This window comes from Zonotrichia albicollis, chromosome 21, assembly GCF_047830755.1.
Source record: "Zonotrichia albicollis isolate bZonAlb1 chromosome 21, bZonAlb1.hap1, whole genome shotgun sequence".
Lineage (NCBI taxonomy): Eukaryota > Metazoa > Chordata > Aves > Passeriformes > Passerellidae > Zonotrichia > Zonotrichia albicollis.
The window spans coordinates 9,399,011-9,418,557 of record NC_133839.1 but is presented as its reverse complement, the minus strand read 5'-3'; the positions used below and the strand labels follow the sequence as shown (position 1 = coordinate 9,418,557).

The following is a 19,547-nucleotide window of genomic DNA, read 5'->3' as shown; positions in this document are numbered from 1 at the left end:
TGTGGGCGATGTTTTCACCCTGCACACTGAGGAGTTCAAGGCACTGGGAGAGGAATGAGGGAAGGAAATATTTAGGATGCTGGAGACAAGGCAGATGCTGAGTTATCAGCATATTTTATCTGTATTTTAGGAAGATTGATTCCTGCATGGAGCATTTTGATGTTCTCCTCATCACTAAATAAACAGCACATAAACAACTTAGTGCTGGGCTTAAAATTGATCTGGGTCCATTTTTCTGTGCCCTCATTTTGAACCCAGAGGGAAGGGAGATTTTCCATAGCTACAGGAAAAGAAATGTTGTCCTTATAATGCAAAGAGATCACTCAGAGTGATCCCCTCATGAGCATGCTGAGAGATTATTCCAGAGCAAGGAGAAGGGAGAAATCCTCCTAGAAAATACAACACCAGCTGCAGGCAGAACTCCAAATGGGAGAGTCTGGAACATTTTTTCTGGTTACTTCTGCCCAAACCCACCAGGACATGGATGCAGAAAGGATCCAGCTGTAAACCCATCACTGCCATGCACAAAGAATTGAATAATTTCATATCAACCCCAGGATATTACCCCAGGTAATACAAAAATCATAGAAACCCAAAGATATTTACCCCAGGTAATACAAAAATCATATCAACCCCAGGTAATACAAAAATCATATCAACCCTAAGATATTTACCCCAGGTAATACAAAAATCATATAAATCCCAGGATATTACCCCAGCTAATATAAAAATCATTTCAACCCCAGGTAATACAAAAATCATAAAAACCCCAGGATATTTACCCCAGGTGATACAAAAATCATATAAACCCCAGGTAATACAAAAATCATATAAACCTCAGGATACTACCCCAGGTAATATAAAAATCATATCAACCCCAGGTAATACAAAAATCATATAAACCCCAGGTAATACAAAAATCATAGAAACCCCAGGATATTTACCCCAGGTAATACAAAAATCATAAAAACCCCAGGATATTTACCCCAGGTAATACAAAAATCATATCAACCCCAGGTAATACAAAAATCATATAAACCTCAGGATACTACCCCAGGTAATATAAAAATCATATCAACCCCAGGTAATACAAAAATCATATAAACCCAAAGATATTTACCCCAGGTAGAACAAAAATCATATAATCCCCAGGATATTTACCCCAGGTAATACAAAAATCATTTCAACCCCAGGTAATACAAAAACCATATCAACCCCAGGTGATACAAAAATCATATAAACCCCAGGATATTTACCCCAGGTAATACAAAAATCATATCAATTCCAGGTAATACAAAAATCATATAAACCCCAAGATATTTACCCCAGGTAATACAAAAATCATATCAACCCCAAGATATTTACCCCAGGTAATATAAAAATCTTATCAACCCCAGGTAATACAAAAATCATATAATCCCCAGGATATTTACCCCAGGTAATATAAAAATCATATCAACCCCAGGTAATACAAAAATCATATAATCCCCAGGATATTTACCCCAGGTAATACAAAACTCATTTCAACCCCAGGTAATACAAAAATCATATAAACCCCAGGATATTTACCCCAGGTAATATAAAAATCATATCAACCCCAGGTAATACAAAAATCATATAATCCCCAGGATATTAACCCCAGGTAATACAAAAATCATATAATCCCCAGGATATTTACCCCAGGTAATACAAAAATCATATCAACCCCAGGTAATACAAAAATCATATAAACCCCAAGATATTTACCCCAGGTAATACAAAAATCATATCAACCCCAGGTAATACAAAAATCATATAAACCCCAGGATATTTACCCCAGGTAATACAAAAATCATATAAACCCCAGGTAATGCAAAAATCATATAAACCCCAGGATATTACCCCAAGTATTATAAAAATCATATAAACCCCAGGTCAAATTCAGCTCAAAAGCAGCTCCTGCCTCACACCCATCCCTTAACTCTGGGTTAATAACTCTGGGTTATTTCACCTCCAGGCTTTCCCAGTGATTATTCCCAACCAGGCCTGAGTTCCCAGAGGAATTTCCCACATTTTCCTGTGTCGGTTGACACTGCACAGGCCTGCCCTACCTGTCTGCCCCAGCACTCCCTCCATTGCCATCCCTGGCTCAATAAAACAGGAAGGAAATTCCCCCAAAATTAATTTCTTGGGACACTTTTGATCCTCAGCATCAGAAAACCCCAAGTTCAGTTTCCCAGAAGCTCCCTCTCATTTTCCACATTTATTTTTAGACTTTCCATTGACTAAAACTGAGTTTGGGCATTTTGCCACCATCAGAAAAAAATCATCAACAAAGCCCCAAATCCCACCCTGGGTTTTTGAGCTGGAGCAAAGACTGGGGCAGATTTCACTCCCCCAAAATCAGATTTTTCCATAAAAAGCTCCATCCCAGGCCACTAGAATGGGGCAGCAGCAGAGGCTCAGCTGTTTTGCAGGCTGGCAGGGACCGTGCTGCTAAAAGGAGTTAAATGTTTGTTCAGGGTTTGGGATTGGTGTCCCCAGGGCAAGGAGGGCCCCAGCCTGTCTGGCCAAGGCTTTGGAGAAGGGAGGGAAAACCCTGCTGGGCTCCCAGCACCCCTCAGAGCATCTTCAACTCAGGCTCTGCCTCTCAGCATCCCAGGGTTTATTGGGGTGGGTTTTGATTCCCTTCAGCTGAGGAGCACAAAGTCCTTTATGGGCATTTCCACACCCAGACCAAGCTCTGGTTCCTATTTCACAGGAAAGATCTTGTTCCTATTTCGCAGGAAAAATCTTGTTCCTATTTCACAGGAAAAATCTGGATTGTTGTTCCTGTTGCCATAAGAAATCCCACTGTGTTTTCCTGCCCTGAATCCCACCCAGAACTGTAAAATCCTGGAAAAACTCCCAAAAACTCTCATGGGCAGCACAGAGAGGATTCCTGCAGAAATCCTAAATTTCCATGGCGTGCCAGAAAAAAGAGCAGCAGCAGAAGGGATGAAGGAAGTTTTGTAACTTGGGAGTGATGCTGCCCTGCAGGACATCTTGAACTTGGGCTCTGCCTGTCTGAGAACATCCCAGGGTTTATTGGGGTGGATTTTGATTCCCTTCAACTGAGGAACCCAAAGTTCTTTATGGGCATTTCCACACCCAGACCAAGCTCTGGTTCCCATTTCACAGGAAAAATCTGGATCAGTTTGGTGTTATCCCCATTGCCATAAGAAATCCCACTGTGTTTTCCTATCCTGAATCCCACCCAGAACTGTAAAATCCTGGAAAAATTGCCAAACTGTAAAATCCTGAAAAATTCCCCAAAATTCCTGTCAGGAGCAAAGGCATCACGCCAAGAGCAGCAGCAGAAGAGATGAAGGAAGTTTTGTAATTTGGCAGGTGTTCTGCAAAGGTGCAGAACTCCTTTAACTTGTGCTCTGTCTCAGAGCATCCCAAGGTTTATTGGGGTGGATTTTGATTCCCTTCAACTGAGGTTCTCCATGGGTGTTTCCACACCCAAACCAAGCTCTGGTTCCTATTTCACAGGAAAAATCTTATTCCTATTTCACAGGAAAAATCTGGATTGTTGTTCCTGTTGCCATAAGAAATCCCACTGTGTTTTCCTGCCCTGAATCCCACCCAGAACTGTAAAATCCTGGAAAAACTCCCAAAAACTCCCATGGGCAGCACAGAGAGGACTCCTGCAGAAATCCTAAATTTCCATGGCGTGCCAGCACAGACAGCAGCAGCAGAAGGGATGAAGGAAGTTTTGTAATTTGGGAGTGATGCTGCCCTGCAGAACATCTTGAACTTGTGCTCTGACTGTCCCAGAGCATCCCAGGGTTTATTGGGGTGGATTTTGATTCCCTTCAACTGAGGAGCCCAAAGTTCTTTATGGGCATTTCCACACCCAGACCAAGTTCTGGTTCCTATTTCACAGGAAAAATCTGGATCAGTTTGGTGTTATCCCCATTGCCATAAGAAATCCCACTGTGTTTTCCTACCCTGAATCCCACCCACAACTGTAAAATCCTGGGAAAATTCCCAAACTGTAAAATCCTGAAAAATTCCCCAAAACTCCTGTGGGCAGCAAAGGCAGCAAGTCAAGAGCAGCAGCAGAAGAGATGAAGGAAGTTTTGTAATTTGGCAGGTGTTCTGCAAAGGTGCAGAACTCCTTTAACTTGTGCTCTGTCTCAGAGCATCCCAAGGTTTATTGGGGTGGATTTTGATTCCCTTCAACTGAGGTTCTTCATGGGTGTTTCCACACCTAAACCAAGCTCTGGTTCCCATTTCACAGGAAAAATCTTGTTCCTATTTCACAGGAAAAATCTGGATTGTTGTTCCTGTTGCCATAAGAAATCCCACTGTGTTTTCCTACCCTGAATCCCACCCAGAACTGTAAAATCCTTGAAAAACTCCCCAAAACTCCCATGGGCAGCACAGAGAGGACTCCTGCAGAAATTTTAAATTTCCATGGCGTGCCAGAAAAGAGAGCAGCAGCAGAAGGGATGAAGGAAGTTTTGTAACTTGGGAGTGATGCTGCCCTGCAGAACATCTTGAACTTGTGCTCTGCCTGTCTTAGAACATCCCAGGGTTTATTGGGGTGGATTTTGATTCCCTTCAGCTGAGGAACCCAAAGTTCTTTATGGGCATTTCCACACCCAGACCAAGCTCTGGTTCCTATTTCACAGGAAAAATCTGGATTGTTGTTCCTGTTGCCATAAGAAATCCCACTGTGTTTTCCTGCCCTGAATCCCACCCAGAACTGTAAAATCCTGGAAAAACTCCCAAAAACTCTCATGGGCAGCACAGAGAGGATTCCTGCAGAAATCCTAAATTTCCATGGCGTGCCAGAAAAGAGAGCAGCAGCAGGAGGAGATGAAGAAAGTTTTGTAACTTGGGAGTGATGCTGCCCTGCAGGACATCTTGAACTTGGGCTCTGCCTGTCTTAGAACATCCCAGGGTTTATTGGGGTGGATTTTGATTCCCTTCAACTGAGGTTCTCCATGGGTGTTTCCACACCCAAACCAAGCTCTGGTTCCTATTTCCCAGGAAAAATCTTATTCCTATTTCACAGGAAAAATCTGGATTGTTGTTCCTGTTGCCATAAGAAATCCCACTGTGTTTTCCTGCCCTGAATCCCACCCAGAACTGTAAAATCCTTGAAAAACTCCCCAAAACGCTCATGGGCAGCACAGAGAGGATTCCTGCAGAAATCCTAAATTTCCATGGAGTGCCAGCACAGTCAGCAGCAGGAGAAGGGATGAAGGAAGTTTTGTAATTTGGGAGTGATGCTGCCCTGCAGAACATCTTGAACTTGAGCTCTGACTGTCCCAGAGCATCCCAGGGTTTATTGGGGTGGATTTTGATTCCCTTCAACTGAGGAGCCCAAAGTCCTTTATGGGCATTTCCACACCCAGACCAAGCTCTGGTTCCTATTTCGCAGGAAAAATCTTGTTCCTATTTCACAGGAAAAATCTGGATCAGTTTGGTGTTATCCCCATTGCCATAAGAAGTCCCACCCAGAACTGTAAAATCCTGGAAAAACTCCCAAAAACTCCCATGGGCAGCACAGAGAGGATTCCTGCAGAAATCCTAAATTTCCATGGCGTGCCAGAAAAGAGAGCAGCAGCAGGAGGAGATGAAGAAAGTTTTGTAATTTGGGAGTGATGCTGCCCTGCAGAACATCTTGAACTTGGGCTCTGCCTGTCTTAGAACATCCCAGGGTTTATTGGGGTGGATTTTGATTCCCTTCAGCTGAGGAGCCCAAAGTTCTTTATGGGCATTTCCACACCCAGACCAAGTTCTGGTTCCTATTTCACAGGAAAAATCTGGATCAGTTTGGTGTTGTCCCCATTGCCATAAGAAATCCCACTGTGTTTTCCTACCCTGAATCCCACCCAGAACTGTAAAATCCTGGAAAAATTCCCAAACTGTAAAATCCTGAAAAACTCCCCAAAACTCCTGTCGGGAGCAAAGGCATCACACCAAGAGCCGCAGCAGGAAGAGGTGAAGGAAGTTTTGTGATTTGGGAGTGATGCTGCCCTGCAGAACACCTTTAAATTGTGTTTAAACTGGGCAGCACAGAGAGGATTCCTGCAGAAATCCCAAATTTCCGTGGAGTGCCAGCACAGAGAGCAGCAGGAGACGAAGGGAAGTTTTGTCCTTCAGGAGTGATGCTGCCCTGCTTGTTCCCTCCCAAATCCCCAAACCAACAGAAGCTGCTCCCAGCCCTGGATCCACCCCAGCTCCACGTGGACCAGGGCAGTGCTGCAAGAGCCTGAGGCACAGCCAGGGAGCCAAAAATTCCCATTTTTTCCCAGCCAGGAGCCCTGGGCCAGGACAAAATTCAGGCTGAGCCTCAGAGGGTCAGAGCACAGCCCTGGGGTGGATTTCAGACTCACTGAGGCTGGAAAAGATCTTAAGGATCAGAGAGTCCAAGCAGAATTGCCAGCACAGAGAGCACAGCTGGGCTGGGAGTTTGGGGATGAAGGATTCAGCACCCTTAGGTGTCACTGAAATATTTTATGAAAATCCTTCTGCTGGGATTTTTTCTTTTGAGAAGCCAAGAAGTCTCAGCAAAAAAAAAAAATGCAAACAATCATTATTTGATGGTTGTGGAATGTGGTTTGGAGATGGTTCATTAACAAGTGCAATTTTGATTGGTTTGATGTGAATTGTTTTTATTTAATGACGAATTATGGTTTAGTTGTGTTGAGATTGTGAGTAATTACAAGTTTTTATTATTCATTCTTTGCTAACCTTCTGATGTCTCCTTTCTCTTTCTTTAGTATAGTTCTTATGTATAATTTCTTAATATATGAAATAATATAATATAATATAATATAATATAATATAATATAATATAATATAATATATAATTTCATATAATTTCATATATTATATATATAATTATATATAAATTTTATATATATTATATAATATATATAATATATATTATATAATATATATTATATTATATTATATACATTATACATTATATATTATATATTTATTATATAATATGCAGTACATTATATATACTATATATATTTTATATAAAATATATATAAAATATATACTTATATATTTTTATCTATTTTATATATTTATAAAAATATTATTATATTATATTATATTATATTATATTATATTATATTATATTATATTATATTATATTATATTATATTATATTATATTATATTATATTATATTATATTATATTATATTCAACCTCAAAGGCTCTGGAGCTCTTTCCTGGCTTTGCTCTTGTGTTTTAGGGCTGATCCTGCCCAGCCTTTCCCAGTTGCTGTGGGAATGTCCGGGCTTGGAGAAGCCTGTGCTGCTTCCTGCAGCCTCCCAGCTGCCTGCTACAGCTCCTTCATTGCAGAGCACTGGGAAAAAAATGGATTTTTGCAGAGCAGATATGGCCCTCACTGTTCTGCTCTTCTGCATCCTGCAGGGATTCAGGACTTGGAGGGAAAAAATAAAAAATAAATAAAAATAAAAATAAATAAAAATAAAAATAAAAATAAATAAAAATAAAAAGAACCCCAGAGCCAGTTGGGATCTGTTGGCTCCTCCTCCCATCCCAGCTCCTGAGGTCAGCAGGGAAAGCATCCAAGAGCTGCAGAAAAGCCAGATTGTTTTAATTTAAACATTTGCGAGAGGCAGAGTGAGGGACTTTCTCCCCCCAAGTGCTCAGGACGTGCTGATGTGCTCTCCCCGTCCCGGCCAGCCCTGCTCAGAGAACATTCCTGCAGTTTTCCATCGTGCCAGAGGGAGAAATCCCTTTCCCTCCCAGCCCTGCTGCCTCTCCTGGAGCACAGACATGCAGGGATTGCCCTCCCTGTCCCACAGAAAGGAGAACACCAGGACGAGCCTTGGAAACCAGAGCTGATCCTTCCAGGAACCCCCCAGGCAGCAGAGCTGTGTTGGAGGCATGCACAGCCTCCTATTTTCCAATAAAAACCCTCCAAGGGGCATTTCCAGGGAGGTTTGTGCCCTGCTTCAAGGATTCTCCCATGGAATCACACCCCAGCTCTGCAGAAATCCCAAATTTCCATGGTTTGCCAGCACAATCCAAATGTTTCACCCCAAACCAGGCTCAGCCCCCCAAAATCAGCTCCAGCCCTTGGTCAGCTCTGCTCCCACCATCTCCCTGAGGGATTTCTCATCCCTCTGCAGAAATCCCAAATTTCCACAGAATACCAGCACAATCTCAGTGTTTCAGCCCCCCAAAATCAGGCTTCTCCCATGGAATCACACCCCAGCTCTGCAGAAATCCCAAATTTCCATGGTTTGCCAGCACAATCCCAATGTTTCACCCCAAACCAGGCTCAGCCCCCCAAAATCAGCTCCAGCCCTCAGTCAGCTCTGCTCCCACCATCTCCCTAAATTTCCATGGAATACCAGCACAATCCAAATGTTTCACCCCAAACCAGGCTCAGCCCCCCAAAATCAGCTCCAGCCCTCAGTCAGCTCTGCTCCCACCATCTCCCTAAATTTCCATAGGATACCAGCACAATCCAAATATTTCACCCCAAACCAGGCTCAGCCCCCCAAAATCAGCTCCAGCCCTTGGTCAGCTCTGCTCCCACCATCTCCCTGAGGGATTTCTCATCCCTCTGCAGAAATCCCAAATTTCCACAGAATACCAGCACAATCTCAATGTTTCAGCCCCCCAAAATCAGGCTTCTCCCATGGAATCACACCCCAGCTCTGCAGAAATCCCAAATTTCCATGGTTTGCCAGCACAATCCCAATGTTTCAGCCCCCCAAAATCAGCTCCAGCCCTCAGTCAGCTCTGCTCCCACCATCTCCCTAAATTTCCATGGAATACCAGCACAATCCAAATATTTCACCCCAAACCAGGCTCAGCTCCCCAAAATTAGCTCCAGCCCTCAGTCAGCTCTGCTCCCACTATCTCCCTGAGAAAACTCTGCAGAAATCCTAAATTTCCATGGAATACCAGCACATTTCCAATGCTTCACCTCCAGCCAGGTCTACTCCACAAAATCAGCCCCAGCCCTTGGTCAGCTCTGCTCCCACCATCATTTCTCTGCAGAAATCCCAAATTTCCATGGAATACCAGCACAATCCCAATGTTTTCACCCCAAACCAGGCACAGCCCCCCAAAATCAGCTCCAGCCCTTGGTCAGCTCTGCTTCCACCATCTCCCTGAAGGATTTCTCATCCCTCTGCAGAAATCCCAAATTTCCACAGAATACCAGCACAACCTCAATGTTTCAGCCCCCCAAAATCAGGTCCAGCCCTCAGTCAGCTCTGCTCCCACCATCTCCCTAAATTTCCATGGAATACCAGCACAATCCAAATATTTCACCCCAAACCAGGCTCAGCTCCCCAGAATTAGCTCCAGCCCTCAGTCAGCTCTGCTCTCACCATCTCCCTGAGAAATCTCTGCAGAAATCCTAAATTTCCATGGAATACCAGCACATTTCCAATGCTTCACCTCCAGCCAGGTCTACTCCACCAAATCAGCCCCAGCCCTTGGTCAGCTCTGCTCCCACCATCATTTCTCTGCAGAAATCCCAAATTTCCATGGAATACCAGCACAATCCCAATGTTTTCACCCCAAACCAGGCTCAGCCCCCCAAAATCAGCTCCAGCCCTGGTCAGCACCACTCCCCTCTCCCTCCCAGCCCAAACCATCCCATCATTCTGCTGCCTCCCCAGCAAACCAGTCCCAGTTCCCAGACATTTGATACCCACTGGAATTCTGGTGGAATTTTTGGCCACCCTGGATCAAAGCTGAAGTGGCAAAATTCATTTGCAAAGTTGTTTATGGAAATTAGCCCCCATCAGAGGGACGAGGAGCAGGGCTGGCTTTGGCTCCCTGCTGAAGGTGCGCCCTGAATGTGCAGAATAAATCAGGATTCTGAAGCTTTCTCTCTTTTGCAGAGCAATATCTATTTCACACCAGCACGGTGATTTCAGAACTGAAAAATCCAATGGCTGGAAATCAAAAATTTCAATATTCCTCTGTACTTTTCAGGGCTCAAATGCTGCCAGAACCCCAAAGGAGAGCTGGGCAGTGTGCAGGGGGGGTCTGTGGCAGCACACCACGATCCCAAATCACTGGGGCTGCTTCCTTGGCAGGACAGGGAACAGCAAGGAGCAAAATGGATAAACCCACAGGAGGGTGTAAAAAAGGAAACCCACAGGTACAGGAGCCCAGGATTTAAACCCCACCCTAATAAAAAAGCATTGACAAGCCCTGAATTCCTTCTGTGCCCTGCAATTCCAGCAACAATCCAAGGGGAAAGCTGTGGCCAGGTCCCCAGTCCATGGCATCCCCTTAGTGCCACAATCCTCAGCCACATTCCCCTGGCCAGGGCTGTGCCAGCTGCCTGGGGCTTCTTGGGGCAGGGTTTGGGCAGGAAATTCAAAAAGTTTCATTTCCAAATGGGCATTAGCAGAGGGGAGGGCAGGGCAAGGGGCTGTGCTCAGGGTTTTCTGCTCCAGTCCTTCCCTGGGATGCTGCAGGGAGAGATGGGGACCCCACCACTCCAAATCCTGGGGAATTTCAGGGATAATCATGGAATCACAATGGTTTGGGTCCTTAAAGCTCATCCAGAGACATCTTTCACCATCCCAGGTCACTCCAAGCTGGCCTTGGACACTTCCAGGGATGCAGGAGCAGCCACAGCTGCTGTGGTCACCCTGAGCCAGGGCTGAAACATCCCCAAAGGGAACAATTCCTTCCCACTGTCCCCTGGCTGTTTAAACCCCTTCTCCCTTTTCCTTTCCCTGTGTCCTCTCCTTCAGCTCCATGAACACTGGAATTATTTCCCTTCAATTTATATTTTATATATTTATTATTCAATTTATCTCTTAGACAAATTATTTGCCCAAATCTCCCTGTCAGCTGGCAGATCCCTGCCTGCATCCAGCTGTGCACCTGCAGCCAGGGCCATGGGAATCCTTTCTGAATAAATAAAGCAAAAAAAAGTGGTTCTGGGTTCAGCTGCTTCCAGGCCCAAACCCCTCTCCAAGAGCACCTTCACCCCACCTGGCTCTGAGAGCTGAGGACAGGTGGTTCTGGATGAGCAGAAGGAATTTCCAGGTGGATCTGGAGGAATTGTTTTCTTCTGGCTGTACAGGAGAGCCAGAGCTGCCAGCCCTCCCCAGGGCAGGGGTTGGATTGCCAAGCCCAGTGAGGAGACCAACTTCTCCAGAGCATCCCCTGGATGTTCCCAGAAACTTCTCCAGAGCATCCCCTGGATGTTCCCAGAAACTTCTCCAGAGCATCCCCTGGATGTTCCCAGCAACTTCCCCAGAGCATCCTCTGGATGTTCCCAGAAATTTCTCCAGAGCATCCCCTGGATGTTCCCAGAAACTTCTACAGAACATCCTCTGGATGTTCTCAGCAGAGCCCAACTTCTCCAGAGCATCCCCTGGATGTTCCCAGCAACTTCTCCAGAGCATCCCTGAATGTTCCCAGCAGAGCCCAGTTTCTCCAGAGCATTCCCTGGATGCTCCAAACAGAGCCCAGCTTCTCCAGAGCATTCCTTGAATGTTCCCAGAAACTTCTCCAGAGCATCCTCTGGGTGTTCCCAGAAACTTCTCCAGAGCATCCCCTGGAAGTTCCCAGCAACTTCTCCAGAGCATCCTCTGAATATTCCCAGCAACTTCTCCAGAGAATCCTCTGGATGTTCCCAGAAATTTCTCCAGAGTATCCTCTGGATGTTCCCAGAAACTTCTCCAGAGCATCCCCTGGATGTTCCCAACATGGAGCCCAACTTCTCCAGAGCATCCTCTGGATGTTCCCAGAAACTTCTCCAGAGAATCCTCTGGATGTTCCCAGCAGAGCCCAATTTCTCCAGAGCATCCCGTGGATGTTCCCAGCAACTTCTCCAGAACATGCCCTGGATGAGTCCAGCAGAGCCCAGTTTCTCCAGAGCATTCCCTGGATGCTCCAAACAGAGCCCAGCTTCTCCAGAGCATTCCTTGAATGTTCCCAGCAACTTCTCCAGAGCATCCTCTGGATGTTCCCAACATGGAGCCCAACGGCTCCAGAGCATCCTCTGAATATTCCCAGCAACTTCTCCAGAGCATCCCTGAATGTTCCCAGCAGAGCCCAACTTCTCCAGAGCATCCCTGAATGTTCACAGCAGAGTCCAACTTCTCCAGAGCATCCCGTGGATGCTTCAAACAAAGCCCAGCTTCTCCAGAGCATCCCTTGAATGTTCCCAGCAGTGCCCAATTTCTCCAGAGCATCCTCTGGATGTTCCCAGAAACTTCTCCAGAGCATCCCCTGGATGTTCCCAACATGGAGCCCAACTGCTCCAGAGCATCCTCTGAATATTCCCAGGAACTTCCCCAGAGCATCCTCTGGATGAGTCCAGCAGAGCCCAACTTCTCCAGAGCATCCCCTGGATGTTCCCAACATGGAGCCCAACTGCTCCAGAGCATTCTCTGAATATTCCCAGCAACTTCTCCAGAGCATCCCTGAATGTTCCCAGCAGAGCCCAACTTCTCCAGAGCATCCCATGGATGTTCCAAACACAGCCCAATTTCTCCAGAACATCCCCTGGATGTTCCCAGCAACTTCTCCAGAGCATCCCGTGGATGTTCCCAGCAGTGCCCAATTTCTCCAGAACATCCCCTGGATGTTCCCAGCAACTTCTCCAGAGCATCCCCTGGATGTCCCCAGCAGTGCCCAGTTTCTCCAGAGCATCCCCTGGATGTTCCCAGCAGTGCCCAATTTCTCCAGAGCATCCCCTGGATTTCCCACTGCAGCTCCAGCTGCCAGAGCCCATCTCCAGCCCAGAAGGGAGGTTTGGAGTGAATATTGGGAAGGAATTCCTGGGTTTTTAAGGGCTTGGACTCTCCAGCAGATCCCAGCCAAGATTTCCTGTCGTTTTCCCTGGCACCAGCTGGAACACCTCGCCTGGAAGCTCCTTTTTCTCTCCTTTTTCCCCATTTCTCCTGAGCAGAATGACACTTGTGTTCACTGTGACTCATCTCCTTGACCTTTCTATTCACTTTGAATGGTGCAAGCTGGAAATAAGGGCACCCAAACAATGCTTGCATTATTCAGCTGGTGAACCACAGCCCTCGGAGCAGATCTCTCCCCTGCAGCACACAAGAGCACACACACAGTAGGTATCTCATTCCAGCACATCCAGCGCTGGGTAAAAAAATAAAATAAAATCCCACAAACTCACTGCTTAATTCATATTTGAGAGCTGAATGAGCTGCAGCAAAAAAAAAAATAAAAAAAAAAATCCCAGTGTAAAACTGCAGGAGGATGAGAGATCCTGGGAAACTGGAGCGGCATCTCCAGGAATTCGGCTGCAGTGAATTCTTACTCCAGCATTGTCTTGGAAACAAAAAAAAAAGGGGGTGGAGGGAGGAAAAGCAGAGGAGGAGAGGCCAGGCAGGCTCAGGAGCTCGGGCTGCTCGCTGGATTTCCGCAGCAGCTCCAGCTGACAGGAACAAGGAGCACAAAATCTGCTCCTAAATGTGACAGTGACGAGCAGGGACCCCCTCAGTGACCTCTCCTCTCCCACTCAGCTCCTTCCTGAGAGCTGCAAACTCCCCTCCTTTGCAACTTGGAGCAGAAAGAGAAAGAAAAAAATAAATTTAAAAAAAAGGTCTGGAAGCATTTTGGTGAAAAGCAGAGCCCTCTTGGAATCACTTTTTGCTGGATTTATTCAGAAAGGATTCCCATGGCCCTGGCTGCAGATGCACAGCTGGATCTGCCAGCTGACAGGGGAATTTAGGCAAATATGTGTTAATGATTTGTATAATAAATAAAATGAATAATAAATGTCTAAAATATAAATTGAATGTAAGATAATTCCAGTGTTCATTGAGATGAAGGAGAAGGAAAGGCCACCAAACATCCAACACATCCCTCTTGAGGAAAACAACTCCAAATTTCCTTTCTAGAATCTAATTCAGAATTTCCTTTCTAGACCTAATTCAAAATATTCTGAGAGTAGCTAACAGAACAGCACAGTGGTCTTGGTATAATCTGTAAAAATCCCGTCCAAATTGAAATATAAAATCCAAATAACCTCCTGGATTTGATGGGTGAGGAGCACTGGGGATGCTCAAGTTAGAAAAGTGTTGTTAAAGTAAAAAACATTATTAAATATGAAGTCCAGTTCATCACCATCCAGCACATCCCCTTCCATTTGCACCCCAAAAAAGGGGATTTTTTCCCAGTAAACTAAAGGATTTTTTGTGGCTGCCCAATGATCTTCTGCTCCAAATTTCACTTCTAGAAATAATTCAAAGGATTGTCAGAGTAGCCAACAGAACAGCATGGTGGCCTTGGTATAATCTGTAAAAACCCTGTCCAAATCAAAATACAAAATCCAAATAAGCTCTTGGATTTGTTGGCTTAGGGGTACTGGGGATGCCCAACAGGAAACAAAATATCCCAAGGAGGAAAATAATTTTTAAAATAGAAAGAATCCATCATCAACACAACCTGAGGCACAGGGATGGGAAGAGACTCCTGGAGCTGCTGGAAAACCCAGATTTCACTGGCACATCAGCAATAAAATCCTGTTCAAGCATCCCCTCAGGGCCAGGCTCCACACAGGGATGCAGGGAATGGGAAATCCTGGGCTGGGACAAAACCCACGGCAGAGCTCAGGGATGAGCCCTGATGCAGCTTTTCCACTCACCCATCCCCAAACTCTCCTTTTTCTCTCAGGCTCATTACACAAACTCAAAGAAAAACTCTGTTGTAAATACATGAATACAACTTTCCTCCTTTTAAAAAAATGACATCTCATCATCGTGAGAGCTTCCAGATGATGTTAAGAATCCTCTTGGCTTCTGGAAAGAAAAAAAAAAAAAAAAAAAAAAAAAAAAGAGCCCAGACTTGGAGCAACCGACCTCAAAAATGCCTTTTGTGTAGTTCCTTCATTTATTTATTTTAGTTCCACAGATTTTCCAGACACGTCCACAGAGAAACCACGACATCATTTGGATGCTCCAGCCAGTGCTAGGCTGAATTTCAGGAGCCTTGGGACTTGCCAACAGTAACCAGTCCTTAATTATACCACGTTGCCAACCCAATTTTTTCCACATAACATTCGATTTCAACAAAATGTTTCCATTCTTTCATGTCTCAACCTTTTCTTTTTTTTAATTTCATTTTTGTTCCCCTGGTTTTGCTCATTCTTCCCATCCTCGGTGTTGCTTTGTTTCATACAAAGGTTTTCTTGTGTTTTGAAGGACTGAAAATTCAGTCCCAAACACATCAAATTTAGTAGGAAGAGTGAAATATTTGATATAAAGCAAAGCCAGGCTGGAAGTGAAGAAACTTTTCCCAAGGAAGAGAGGATGGAAAAGGAAAGGGAATTCACTTTATTTCCCAGAGAATTCTTCTCACTTTAACCAGCATTTCCCATTTACCAAAATCTGGGTATTACAAACTGACACCCATGCCCAAACAATATTTTATACTCTGCCATACAATATTTTATACTCTTTATACAATATTTTATATTTTTCTCTGCCAAATGATCCATTTTCTAGAACATCCAGGGGATCAAACTCCAGCTAAACTCAGCAGGGAAAAGGAAGGGTGGGTAAATAAAAACCAGAGGGGATGAAATCCAGATTTTATCTTGATTTCCCCCGTCCTGGGGATGCTCACTTTAAAGGGAATTCCCATGAGAGCAAAGCACCAACTCTAAATGGAGCTGCTCTGCCCAAAGAGTCTCAGAGCCCCTTCAAGTGTTGAAAACAAAATCTGGATGAGGGAATGGATTTAAAGTGACAGAAGAAAGGTTTGGGGTGGATGTTGGGAAGGAATTCCTGGTTGTGAGGGTGAGGAGGCCCTGGCACGGCTGTGGCTGCCCCTGGATCCTTGGAAGTGTCCAAGGCCAGGTTGGAAAGGACCAGAAAGCCCCTAAATGTCTGTGAAAGCATTCCCAGCTTGTGAAAGCATTTCCCTGCGGGTTTCCACAATTCCAGAGGCACTGCCATCCATCCATCCATCCATCCATCCATTGTCCATCCATCCATTGTCCATCCATCCATCCGTCCATCCATCCATCATCCATCCATCCATCCATCCATCCATCCATCCATCTATCCATCCATCCATCCGTCCCTTATCCATCCATATCCATCCCTCCATCATCCATCCCTCATCCATCCGTCCATCATCCATCCCTCCCCCCATCCATCCATCCATCCATCATCCACCCATCCATCCGTCCATCTGTCCATCCATCCATCCATCCATCCATCCATCCGTCCATCCATCCGTCCATCATCCACCCATCCATCCGTCCATCATCCATCCATCCGTCCATCCGTCCATCCATCCATCCATCCGTCCATCCATCCATCATCCACCCATCCATCCGTCCATCCATCCGTCCATCCATCCGTCCGTCCATCCGTCCGTCCATCCGTCCGTCCATCCGTCTGTCCATCCATCCATCCATCCATCCCTCATCCATCCCTCATCCATCCATCCCTCCCTCCATACATCCGTCCATCCATCCATCCATCCATCCATCCATCCATCCCTCCCTCCATCCCTCCATCATCCATCCATCCATCCATCTGTCCATCCATCATCCATCCATCCATCTGTCCATCCATCTATCCATTGTCCATCCATCCATCCCCCCCTCCATCCCTCCATCATCCATCCATCCATCCCTCATCCATCCATCCCCCACCAGCTCCAGCAATCAGGACACAAAAAGTAATTCCTGAAAGAATTAAGGCCCAATTTTAACAGCCCAGCAGACAAACCCTTTGGAGTAAAGAGCAGTTTCCTGGAAAGCACTCCGAGATTTTTTTTGAAGTCCAGACAAAACTCAAAACATCCCTAAATGCCACTGCTCACTGTCCCACAGCAATTCCTGCTGCTCCTCTGGCTCAGGACAGAAATCAAACCTAACTCAAAGCAGGAGTGAAGCAGATCCTGCCCTGGGGACAGGGGGACAGGGATGGACAGACAGCACCAGGAGCTGAGCACAGCTCAGGGCACAGGGAAAGCAGCTGGGCAATGCCAGGGGTGACAGGGACATCTCTGTGCCACTCTGGGCCTCTGGGACAGCCACAAAATGGGAAAAATGGAAAATCCCCTTCAGAATGAAAGCTGTGGTTTGCTGAGGGTGCTCAGGATTTGGGAATCTTTTCCAACCCCAGGAGCAAAGCTTCCCCTTTGCTCCAGTCACACTCAGGGCAAAGAATCCAAATTAACTCAAATTAAATCAGGGCTGTCCCACCTCCACACCCGCAGCACTCACAGAGAGGAAGAGCAGATATTTGAGCCCTCCCAAATTTGAGACATCAGCATGAGCCCTGCAGTGCTGAAAACCTGAAAAATCCATCTCCAATTCCAGATCCTAAAGGGCAGGGACAGCACCCACTTAAAATAAAGCTTAGGGGACACAACAAACAATACAAACAACACCAAGGCAGTTTTTTAAATTTAAATTTGCCATTAAAACATGTTTTGGTCAGAGCCGGGCGAGTCCTCACTGCTGTCCCTGTGTGCACACCAAAAATCAGCAACTCCACAGAGGGCTTTGCCTTAGAGATACCCCAAAGAGATGAAATGGGGCTGGAAATGGGAATGAAATGGGAATGAACAGGGAATGGAAATGGGATTGGAAATGGGGTTTGGAATGGGAATGAAATGGGGCCAGAAATGGGGTTGGGAATGGGATTTGGAATGGTAAAGAAACGGGATTGGAAGTGGGGTTGGGAATGGGGCTGGACTGGGATTGGAAATGGGATATGGAATGGGATTCCTCCCATTCCCAAATTTAAAGAATTCCCTGAAATCAGTGAATGCTCAGCACAGAGTTTTCCTCCTGCCCCTGGAAGAACAAGACAAGGCCTCTGCTGTCCCCTCTGCTGTCCCCTGGCCAGGCTGGTCCCACAGCTTTTAAATTCCAAATTCCCATTGCAGCCTGGCAGTGCATTGACAGCATGATCCAGTTTTACAGGGGAAATTGGAACTGCCACCCATTCCAAACCTATAAGTCAGATTTCTTCTTGTAAAACAATATCAACACTTTTGATTGGCAAAGTATTTAAATAAACCTGTCTTTTAACTGGCTGGATAAAGACTTTTTTAGCTCTTTTAGGTGACTGGGGAAGGGCCAAGGTAATAGGATACAACATAATTTCCAGCATTTTTATTTTAGTTTGGATCCTCATTACTCTTTGCCACTAAAGGAAATTGCTGCATCCAAAAAAGTTTCACCCAGAAACCCGATTTGGTTTTTACAGGGATTTGTAAGAGCAGAGAGGGGTTCCAGCTTTGTCTGTGGGTTTGATTTTGGGGTGACATCATCTGTGCAAATATGGGAAAATCTGAGCTGGATGGGCAGCGGTGGGAGGCAGCTCTGACATTGTTATTTCCCTGTTATTTGCTGGAAATCCTCTGTGCCAGGTGCCATCCCACAGATTACAGGGAAATTTCACCTCTCCACGCAGAGAAACCAACTTTCCTTAAACTAACACACGCTCTGAGCCGCAATAAAACCAGAGACAACGTGGAAAAAATTTAAAAAAAAAAATAAAAAAGCCATCAAGACCATTAGTCAATGCCATCAGCAGCCCCAGTCTGGCTCCTCCCTCACCCAAATGATTTGATGTCCTATTAGGCGGCTCATTAGGAAAACTCAAAGCCTTTCACCACAAGAGTCATTCCTCAGAGCTGCACGCTGGCCCCACAACAGCTCCCAGCCATCCTCTGCCCCCAAAACTCCTTCCAAAGTCACCTGGGAACTCCCAAAAGCGATTTGGGATTGTCTGGAGGGTAAACACAGACGGGGAAATGCCTGGGGATGCTCTGCGAGTGTCGAGTGAAAGGAATAAATTGTTGTTTTTTCCTTTGGAACACAGCGGTCTGGTGATAATTCAATTTCCAGCTGATACAAAGTACCCGAGCCTGACAAGAGGAGCTGGGGCCATTCCAGCTCTCCAACATCCCAATCCCAAACTCGGGGATCTCCCACTGGAAATTCTCCTGAATTTCCCTGCAGGGATGTTCAGGACATTTTATTCATTGAGTTTTTTCCACCCTGCTCAGCCTTAATGGAAGCATTCCTCCGACGCCCACCTCTTCTTCCTTAAGGTCATTTGGAGAGGCCAGAAATGAAAATAATTGGCAAATCCCGCTGCTTGACACAGAGAATCCCACTGCTAACACTCAAACAAACGCTGCAAAAAACACGGAATTGGGGCAGGGAAGCTGAATCGCAGACAGCCCAGCTCTTCAGGGCACTTCTCGGCTTCTCAAGTTACCCTGAAGAACTCCGAGTTTTAACTTTGCACATTTCAAAACTCGGCTCGGCCAAACAAATCCTGCCCTGAAATCCAACACAAACAGAGCCCGATGCCTCCGAGTGTCCACCACAAACCGGGAAAAAGCTCTGCAAACACCCGAAAAAATCCTCCAGCACCCCACAAAAGGATTTTTCTGTGATTCCCTCCACCCTGGCATTTCCCAGAAGGCAGAAATTTGGGAAGCAGAGCTCTGGAAACACAAAACTGCACGGCCCCGAAGGGAAGCAGAAATGTGTTCAATCCCTTTTCTGCACGGAAAAAAAAAA

General features: G+C 45.7%; 1 protein-coding gene across 2 annotated transcripts in view; it reads right to left on the bottom strand.

Moving 5' to 3' along the window:
• Window positions 1-19,547, bottom strand: part of COL5A1 (collagen type V alpha 1 chain) — a 150,119-nt gene that overhangs the window by 129,455 nt on the left and 1,117 nt on the right. The window lies entirely within an intron of this gene.